Raw genomic sequence first — 10,888 nt, 5'->3', positions numbered from 1 at the left:
GCTGAATTTAGCGGGAGGCGTGGCCAGCGGCTTCCGACCCACTTAGCGCCCTCTTAAGGCGCTAACGGGTGGCGCAGCCCACTGAATTTCTAGGCCATCTTGTTTATCTCATTTGCCCTTATTAATAAGGGAATAGAGTACAAAAGCAAGGAATTTATGCTGACCCTTTATAAAACACTGGTTGGACCTCAGCTGGAGTACTGTGTTCAATTCTGTGCCCCACAATTTATGAAGGATGTCAAGGCCTTGGAGAGGGTGCAGAAGAGATTTACTGGAATGGTACCAGGGATGAGGGACTTCAGTCATGTGGCGCGACTGGAGAATGTGTGTTTGCTCTCCTTAGAGCAGAGAAGGTTAAGAGGAGATTTGATAGAGGCGTTTAAACTCATGAATGACTTTGATAAAGTAAATAAGGAGAAACTGTTTCCAGTGGCAGAATGATCACTCACCAGAAGACACAGAAGAACTTGAGGTGACATGAGGAAACATTTCTTTTACACAGCGAGTTGTTGTGATCTGGAATGCACTGCTTGAAACAGTGGAGGAGGCAGATTCAATAGTAACTTTCAAAAGAGAATTGGATATATACCTGACTGGAAAAATGTTACAGGGCTATAGGGAAAGAGCGGGGAGTGGGATTCATTGGATAGTTCTACCAAAGAGCTGGCACAGGCAGGATGGATCGCATGGTCTCCTTCAGTGCTGTATCATTCTATGATTCTAAACATCTCCACCTCTCTCTCCACATTTAAAAATCTTTTTATAGTTTCCAATTTTTTTGGATTATGGTTGGGTTTAAGACCAGGGTGAATTTATTTCAGAAGGGTATTGCATTTCATTGAAGGGCAGTGTTTTGTTTGACAGGGGAGGTTCTGTGCTAAATGGTTTAATCGGGCGAGGGGGTGATTTGTTACGGGGCCAATATTTTTCATGACACCTGCCTCAGTGCCACCAATGTCAGTGTGTTGCTGCTGTCATTTCCCTGTTCACTATTCAGGCCATTCTGCTGCTGCTCCCCTTAACTAGTGAGCGGGTAGCGGATCATAGGCCAGGAGTTTCCTCGGAGCTGCTCCTGCTTTGCCTCCATAACTTCCTCATGTTGCGGAAACCAGTTTATGCGTGTAAGCGAGGTTTCCGTCACACTTCCGGCGAAGTTACGGTGACAGAGCGGGAGCAGCTCCAAGGAAATCCGTATTGCTAACCCTCACCAATTTATCGCGAGAAGCAATTTTTAAGGAAAATTTAGCCTTGCTCATGATCTCGTGATAGAACTCTCAAAACTCACGATTTCTTTTTACACTGTACTGATTGGTCCACTGAAACGTCACTCTTCGTCACGCCTCCTGTCATTGGCTGCTGCTGGGACACGTGGGTTAGGTTTCATCCTATTAGGAGCCAGCTGTTACAACCATTAGTGACTGTGGGGCGGATCCTTCTTAACACGTGCAGGTAAAAAAGAAGCCGAGAGAGCGGTGAGACTCGACTGGTGGTGAGTGAATTTACAGAAAAGAATCAGTGTACCCCCACCAATCCCTTCCAGGGTGACCATACGATGCAGGCAGCTGGGTCAATCGGTCGATCGGTCTTCTCTCACTTCCCCTCCCTGGGCCGGTGCGGCCCTTTAATAAGGTTCGGGGGGTTGGGGGGGCGGGGAACAAGAGGAAGAGGGCAGTGGGAGTGGGAAAATGGAGCTTTGGCTGAAAGGGCATCTTTCTTTCTGCACAAAAGAGCACGCCGGCTCGCCGAGTGAAGCGCCGCGTATCGCATTTACCTTTAAAATAAAATCAGGTCTGAGGCTCTGTGTGATTCAAGAAGCGGAGAGTGTTCGGGGAACAATAGCTGAGTCCGATCAGACTTGAGACAAGACGCTGCAAACCGACTTCATTCAAGGGGCTTTTGGCTGTGAGAACGGTGATGTCAGAGTTTGGTGAGCGTCTTTTTTATGTTTGCTGGATTTTATGCTGTAATACCGACAACGGGTGATCAGGAACCTGGCTGCTCAGCCACACATTGCCGCCGTCGCTTGCAGGCCGAGATGGGAGCGGGGCCTCCGCTGGGCCTGTCAGGTGAACTCTGGCCGCTCAGAGGGATCGGGCATTGCGTGGTGGTTGTGAAGGGCCCGGATAGCCCTGTATCAATAATCCCACTGTCCCGCTCCCTCCCCATAACCTGGTGTCAATTCCATAAGGCGAGGCGAGGCCGGGAGCGGAGTGGTTGAAGAGGACGCGGTGAGGCCGGGAGCGGAGTGGTTGAAGAGGGTGAGGCGAGGCCGGGAGCGGAGTGGTTGAAGAGGGTGAGGCGAGGCCGGGAGCGGAGTGGTTGAAGAGGGTGAGGCGAGGCCGGGAGCGGAGTGGTTGAAGAGGACGCGGTGAGGCCGGGAGCGGAGTGGTTGAAGAGGGTGAGGCGAGGCCGGGGGCGGAGTGGTTGAAGAGGGTGAGGTGAGGCCAGGAGCGGAGTGGATGAGGATGAGGCGAGGCCGGGAGCGGAGTGGTTGAAAAGGATGAGGTGAGGCTGGGAGCAGAGTGGTTGAAGAGGATGAGGCGAGGCTGGAAGCGGAGTGGTTGAAGAGGGCGAGGCCGGGGGCGGAGTGGTTGACGAGGGCGAGGCGAGGCCGGGGGCGGATTGGTTGAAGAGGGCGAGGTGAGGCTGGGGGCGGATTGGTTGAAGAGGGTGAGGTGAGGCCAGGAGCGGAGTGGATGAGGATGAGGCGAGGCCGGGAGCGGAGTGGTTGAAGAGGGTGACGCCGGGGGCGGAGTGGTTGAAGAGGGCGAGGTGAGGCCGGGAGCGGAGTGGATGAGGATGAGGTGAGTGTTGTGTATGTACCTTTAAGAGAATAACTGGTCTCAGACTGCAGTACCGGCAGTGACCACCCCTGTATAAAAGGCGCTAGTGAGCCTCTGTTGTTTCATTTTCACTATGGACTTCCATCAGTAAAGACTTATTTTGTTCCACTCCTGCTGTCCGTGTCTCAATTATTCACGGACGTAATACTGGCGACGAGCAGATACGAACCTACCTACAGTCTGCACCACCTCCTGGGATCCATTCCTACAGCGAAGTGAGCAGAGGTCGAGGCCAGAAAGAAAAGAAAGTAAGAGGCAGTAGAAACGGGCGTCGACCGCGGGCATCCGCCCCTGTGTTGCAGAGTTGAAGATTGCTGGAGAAGCTGTCAGAAGCGGGGCCTGGTTCCTGTCGACGGTGCTTCAGCTAATCGGGCTGGTGGCAGGTAGTGCACTGATCCTTCCTGGGCTGCGGCGGTCGCGAACTCGAGCGGGTGGTTTGCAACGGGGCCGAGCAGCGTTGTTGGGAAGAAGAGAGAGAGAGGGTGGAGCACACAGGGCGCGGCCGGTGCTACGAAGCCGGGCTGCGTATAGACCCGCGAAGAGGGAGGCAAGAGTCCCACAGGGTTGTTCCACGACGGGAAAATAATTAAAAAAAAAAAATTAAACGCGCAAGAAACCGCGGAAAGCAGCGCTAACAACAGCGGGGAAGAAGGCAAAGCGCGGGAGGCGCCACTTTGTTAAATCGGGGAAGAAGGCAAAGCGCAGGAGGCTTCATTTTAGATTTGCAAGATGCCGAAGACTGGCTGTATCACTGCTTTTGATAATACAATAGAGGACTGGACCACGTATGTGGAAAGAGTCGAGGTATATTTCGAGGCAAACGAAATAGTGGAGGAGAAAAAGGCACCGATATTGCTAAACTTAATGGGCGCTAGAACGTACGGCCTATTGCGGGACCTGATTACTCCAGCTAAACCGAAGGCGAAGAGTTTTAACGAAATTGTTGCTGTCCTACAGGAACACCTAAACCCTGCACCGCTGTTGAAAGCAGAAAGATTTAAATTCCACAGGAGAACTCAGCATAAAGATGAGAGCAATGCTGAGTACCTTACGGAACTACGCAAGCTATCAAAGCACTGCCAGTTCGGAGCAGGACTGGCAGATACCCTACGGCACAAATTTGTCTGTGGACTCCTGAGTGAAGGAACACAGAAGAAGTTACTCTCAGAGAAAGAGCTGACGCTAGATAAGGCTTTCAGCGTGGCAGTATCGTATGAAGCAGCAGCCAGGGGAGCTGCAGAAATTCAACAAAAACCACAGGAATACGGCACCCACGAAATGACACGGGGATTTGCAAAATGTTATCGCTGCGGCAGAACTAACCATGACCAGAAGGACTGCTGGTCCAAAGACAAAATATGCAGGCAATGCGGGAAGATGGGACACATTGCACGAGTTTGCAGGTCTGGGAAGAAGACCAGCGACAACAAAAAGGCTACTAAGGAACCGTACAAGAAAGTACAAAAGATGACGGACAGTAGTTCCGAAGACCAGATGAGCAATAGTGAATCCGGGAACAGGAGACTAAGCTGTCTCAAACTTCACAATGTAATCGCAAAAGAGGATCACCGAACCATTTGGGTCACCCTCACGATAGCAGGGTCCCAAGTTAAAATGGAATTGGATACAGGATCAGCGCTAACCGTCATGAATCGACGAGACTACGAGCGGCTATTTTCACACATACCCTTGAGAGAGACATCCATCGTCTTGACGACGTATACGGGGCAAAAAGTATACCCCAGAGGAAAAATAAGGGTGCCTGTCGAATACAACGGCAAGAAAATACGGAAATTGTATCTCTACATACTGCCAAATGGTGGACCACCATTATTGGGACGGGAATGGATCAGGAAGATAAACTTAGATTGGCACTCCATTCATGCAATGACGGTGGATGGTAAAAAAGATGAAGACGTCACTCCTGGACGATTGTCAACAATCTTAGCTAACGTCAAAGAGGTATTTCAACAAGAACTGGGCATGCTTAAAGGCGTAACCGCCTCGATAAAAATAGAAGAGAATGCAGTTCCCAAGTTTTTCAAAGCAAGACCGGTACCATATGCAATTCGCCCAGCCGTCGAGGCAGAGCTGGAGAATCTGGAGAAGGCAGGCGTGTTGTCTAAGGTCGACTGGAGCGAGTGGGCGACACCCATCGTTCCTGTCATGAAGAAAACGTTAAGCAATAAGTCCGGGGAGCCAAGGAAGATTCGCATCTGTGGGGATTTCAAGGTGACGGTGAACCCAGTCCTTCACACAGTACAATATCCTCTTCCAAGGATAGAAGACATTTTCGCCTCACTGTCTGGAGGGAAGCGTTTTACAAAAATTGACCTCGCACAAGCATATTTGCAGATGGAGGTTGAAGAGTCCTCTAGGAAGTATCTCACGATAAACACTCACAAAGGTCTTTACCAGTATCATCGATTGGTATTCGGAGTAGCATCGGCTCCGGCGATATGGCAAAGAGCGATGGAACAAGTCCTGCAAGGGATTCCGGGGACTCAGTGTTACTTGGACGACATCCTTGTGACAGGTGAAGATGACAGTGAACACCTTAACAACCTAGAACAGGTGCTCACGGGACTACGGGAACATGGGCTGCGAGCCAACCGCCCCAAGTGCGAATTTTTTAAGAAACAGATATCGTATTGTGGCCACGTGATTGATGAAGAGGGGTTACATAAGTCCCCTGACAAAATTGAAGCGGTTGTTAAGGCCCCAGCGCCTGAAAATGTGTTGCAACTGAGGTCATTCCTCGGATTGGTGAATTACTATCATAAGTTTTTGCCGAATTTGTCGACAATTCTGCACCCACTGAATGCCCTGCTACAAACGGGGGTAGCATAGAAATGGAGCGATGATTGTAAGCGTGCCTTTCAGAAGAGTAAGGACTTAATCACTTCAAGGGAAGTATTGGCTCACTACAACCCAGCACTGCCGATCAGACTGGCGTGTGATGCGTCTCCCTACGGCATTGGGGCGGTACTGTCACATAAATTCCTTGATGGTTTAGAGAGGCCGATAGCTTTTGCGTCACGCTCGTTAACTTCTGCCGAGCGTAACTACGCCCAGATTGACAGAGAGGCCCTCAGCCTAGTGTGGGGGGTGAAGAAGTTCAATCACTACCTGCACGGTCAAAAATTTACTCTACTAACCGATCATCAACCTCTTGTCTCCATTTTCAACCCTCAGAAGGGCGTACCGACAATGACAGCACAACGGCTGCAGAGATGATCCCTTTTCCTAGGGGCACACCAATATGACATCGAGTACAAAGGAACTAAACAGCATGGAAATGCTGATGGATTGTCACGCCTACCGTTGCCGACGGTGGAAGAAGAAGACCTTGCAGTGGATCCAATGGAGTTATTCCACTCGACCATAGTCGAATGTCTCCCTGTGATGAATGCAAACATAGAAAAGGAAACACGGAATGACCCGACACTATCACGGGTCTATGGTTTAACGGTGAAGGGATGGCCAGCACATGGCGAACCACTGCTGCCAGCATTCTCGCCGAGAAGAGAACAGCTGTCAGTGTGCAGAGGAACCTTGATAGGTGGAATTACTACTCTGGATCCACACAAGTTGACGGATAGAGTGCTCAATGAGCTTCATGAGGGTCATCTGGGTGGGGTAAAAATGAAGAACTTAGCCAGAGCGTTTGTGTGGTGGCCGGGAATCGATAGAGAAATCGAAGAGATGACCAAGAGCTGTGCAGGATGCCAGAAGGTCCAAAACGCCCCACCACAAGCTCCTCTGCATTCATGGGAGTGGCCCTCATCTCCATGGCAAAGGGTGCACATTGATTTTGCTGGTCCCTTCATGGACTCGATGTTTTTAATTGCGGTGGATGCACATTCAAAGTGGCCAGAGGTAATAAAAATGTCCTCAACCACCACAGAAAAAACTATCACAGTTTTACGAACCATATTCGCCAGGAATGGGCTGCCTGAACAGATTTGCTCTGACAATGGACCACAGTTTGTGTCTGAAGAGTTCCGGAGGTTCTTAAAGAACAATGGTGTTAAGCATTACACATCTGCTCCATATCATCCAGCCACTAATGGATTGGCCGAGAGGTTTGTCCAAACATTCAAGAAGGCTATCAAGGCAATGTGTAATGAAGATATACCCCTACAACACAAGGTGGACAACTTCTTGTTTGCCTACCGGAATGCGACACATGCGGTTACCAACCAAACTCCAGCCATGATGTTCTTCAATCGAAGACTACGATGCCGCTTGGATTTGGTTAAGCCAAACGTCCGAAGAGATGTGAAGAACAGGCAGTTTCAGAATATGAATGAAAGGCCGACCAGGAGTTTTAAGATAGGTCAACCAGTTTTGGCCCGGGACTACCGCACTGAGAAATGGCAGCCAGGAACGATTTGTACATGACAAGGACCTCTCATATATACCGTGGACGTTGGGGAGAGCATTGTAAGATGCCATGCTGACCAGATTCTAGAGTCACTGGAAAACGTCAACTCCACACCACGATCTGATACACCTGGTAATGAAATCGACGTTCCAATTGCAGCTACCGCAGAACCGGTAATATTGGAAGCAGATGAACCAAACAACGAGATTGATCCCGACTCAACATTGCCAGAAGAACCTGATACCCCAAAGAGGCGTTATCCAGACAGAATCAGGAAGCCTCCTCAAAGACTGAACTTATAATTGCTTAAACTTAACCAATGTATCTAGCAACCGTAATTGTGATTGTAATTAGTTATCATTTACTTGTTAAATGAAGGTTATGTACTGTTTATCTAAAAGGGGAGGAATTGTTGTGTATGTACCTTTAAGAGAATAACTGGTCTCAGACTGCAGTACCGGCAGTGACCACCCCTGTATAAAAGGCGCTAGTGAGCCTCTGTTGTTTCAGTTTCACTATGGACTTCCATCAGTAAAGACTTATTTTGTTCCACTCCTGCTGTCCGTGTCTCAATTATTCACGGACGTAAAAGTGAGGCCGGGAGCAGAGTGGATGAGGATGAGGCGAGGCCAGGAGCGGAGTGGTTGAAGAGGGTGAGGCCGGGGGCGGAGTGGTTGAAGAGGGTGTGGTGAGGCCGGGAGCAGAGTGGTTGAAGAGAGTGAGGCGAGGCCGGGAGCGGAGTGGATGAGGATGAGGCGAGGCCGGGAGCGGAGTGGTTGAAGAGGGTGAGGCGAGGCCGGGAGTGGAGTGGTTGAAGAGGGTGAGGTGAGGCTGGGAGTGGAGTGGATGAGGATGAGGTGAGGCCGGGAGCGGAGTGGTTGAAGAGGGTGAGGCGAGGCCGGGAGTGGAGTGGTTGAAGAGGGCGAGGCGAGGCCGGGAGTGGAGTGGTTGAAGAGGGTGAGGTGAGGCTGGGAGTGGAGTGGATGAGGATGAGGATGAGGCCGGGAGCGGAGTGGTTGAAGAGGATGAGGCGAGGCCGGGAGCGGAGTGGTTGAAGAGGGCGAGGCGAGGCCGGGAGCGGAGTGGTTGAAGAGGATGAGGCGAGGCCAGGAGCGGAGTGGTTGAAGAGGGCGAGGTGAGGCTGGGAGTGGAGTGATTGAAGAGGATGAGGTGAGGCTGGGAGTGGAGTGGATGGAGAGGGTGAGGTGAGGCTGGGAGTGGAGTGGTTGAAGAGGGTGAGGTGAGGCTGGGAGTGGAGTGGTTGAAGAGGGTGAGGTGAGGCTGGGAGTGGAGTGGATGGAGAGGGTGAGGTGAGGCTGGGAGTGGAGTGGTTGAAGAGGGTGAGGTGAGGCTGGGAGTGGAGTGGTTGAAGAGGGTGAGGTGAGGCTGGGAGCGGAGTGGTTGAGGAGGGTGAGGCGAGGCCAGGAGTGGAGTGGTTGAAGAGGATGAGGTGAGGCCGGGAGCGGAGTGGTTGAAGAGGATGAGGTGAGGCCGGGAGTGGAGTGATTGAAGAGGGCGAGGTGAGGCCGGGAGTGGAGTGGTTGAAGAGGATGAGGTGAGGCCGGGAGTGGAGTGGTTGAAGAGGGCGAGGCGAGGCCGGGAGTGGAGTGGTTGAAGAGGATGAGGTGAGGCTGGGAGCGGAGTGGTTGAAGAGGATGAGGTGAGGCTGGGAGCGGAGTGGTTGAAGAGGATGAGGCGAGGCCGGGAGCGGAGTGGTTGAAGAGGATGAGGTGAGGCTGGGAGCGGAGTGGTTGAAGAGGGCGAGGCGAGGCCGGGAGTGGAGTGGTTGAAGAGGGCGAGGCGAGGCCGGGAGTGGAGTGGTTGAAGAGGATGAGGTGAGGCCGGGAGTGGAGTGATTGAAGAGGGCGAGGTGAGGTCGGGAGTGGAGTGGTTGAAGAGGATGAGGTGAGGCCGGGAGTGGAGTGGTTGAAGAGGGCGAGGCGAGGCCACTACAGGCAATACAACGCTGACTGGAGCAATTCCTACCCAGTAAAAAGCAGCAGACTTTCAGATGAACACACATTTTGTCTTGTTTGTTCTGAGGACATCAGCATTGGGAATTCTGGAGTAAACGACCTCAAAAAACACTTACAAGCATGTAAGTCGGCCTTGAAAACACAACAGTCGATAGCAAGCTTTTTTAGCCCAGCTCGACATTCTTTAGGTCAGAAAGTTACAAATGCTTAAGTACTTTTTTGCCAAGCCATTGCAGAACAGGAATTACCCATTGCATTGGCAGATCATTTCGCAAAACTCGTAAAGCTGTTGTTTCTTGATTCAAACATTGCAAAAGAATTTTCCTGTGGGAGTACAAAAGCCACTGCAATAACAAAAGCTCTTGCCAGCCAACATTCTGAACCAGCTGTGACACAAGCTAAAACAGGCCCGATCACTTTAACAGTGGATGAGAGTAATTGGCCCAAAATTTGCAGTTGGAGGCTTCCCGCAGGCGGATGCCTCCGACCTGTAAAAAATCTACGAATTTACTTGGTGGTCCGGGAGGTACGGAGACTCGCGCTCTTAGGCCTCTCCGGGTACCCACGGGTAGAGGCCCACGTATCCCGGGGCGCACGCGGTTCGCAAGCGTCACTGGGATCACGTGGGCCGGCCCAACGAATGAAAGAAGGGAATCCCCATTCATACTTATGGGAGTTTCGTATGTACGGAATCCCCATAAATATGAATGGGGAGCACTTAAAAAATACATGAGCACATGAAATAATTTTTTTAAATTACATATTTAAAATTAATTAAAATGTCATTTAATTAAATATTTTAAACAAAAATTTAATTTTTGGAAACTTTTTTATATGTTTTCACGGGGCTAAAAATAAACTTACCTTATTGGACAGGGTTTTTAATGTATAAATGAGTGATGAAATGTTATTTTTCTATTTTTTAAAACTCTTATGCTGGTAAAAGCAGACCTTACGCCCGCTTTTACCAGGCATAAGAATTTCACAGGCATTCAGAGGGCGGAAGTTGGGCAAATAACTCAACTCTCCACCCGCAGAGGCCCTTCTCCCGGGGGGGGGGGGGGGGCGGTGTTGGACCTGTCAAGAGAATTCTTGATAGATCGCAAGTTCCGGGTTTCCGCGCATGCGCTTCGCGTGCCTAAACCCGGAACTTGCGCGGCCCTTATGGGCGCGTACACACCTCATACGCACCTGTAGGGGGTCGCAAAATACAGCCCATGATGTTTGCAGCGACAAGGAGGCTTCCATTACCATTAGGTACTTTCGCCAGACTCTTAGGCCTAGAAATTCGGTATAGCCGCGTTTGGGGTGCTAGTCCTGGCGATGCGCAAAGTTTAGCGCCAGGCGCAATTTAGCGCCAGGCGCAATTTAGCGCCACCTAGTGCGATATTGGGTTGCAGCGCCCCTAAAGGTGATTGCTGCGCTAAATTAGGCGCTGCACGCTACTCTTAAGGCGCTAACCCGGCGGCGCAACCCAATTTCGCGGTGGCGGGGCGCAGCGAGGGTGCTGTCAATAATCACTTTCCCTGAGACACACTGGCGCCGGCCAGCCCTTAAAGGGGCAGGTCAATTGGCATCACCAGACACACTCACTGCCTTGTAGGTCTTCACAGCGGTGGGAGCCTACCTGTGGCGCACCAGCCTAGCAAGACATGGAAAGGGTGAGGCAGAGGGCGGAATGC

This window comes from Somniosus microcephalus, chromosome 3 (genome assembly GCF_052327205.1).
Source record: "Somniosus microcephalus isolate GS21.2 chromosome 3, FLI_Smic_1.0, whole genome shotgun sequence".
In the NCBI taxonomy this organism is placed as follows: domain Eukaryota; kingdom Metazoa; phylum Chordata; class Chondrichthyes; order Squaliformes; family Somniosidae; genus Somniosus; species Somniosus microcephalus.
Note: the sequence above shows the minus strand (reverse complement) of the source record.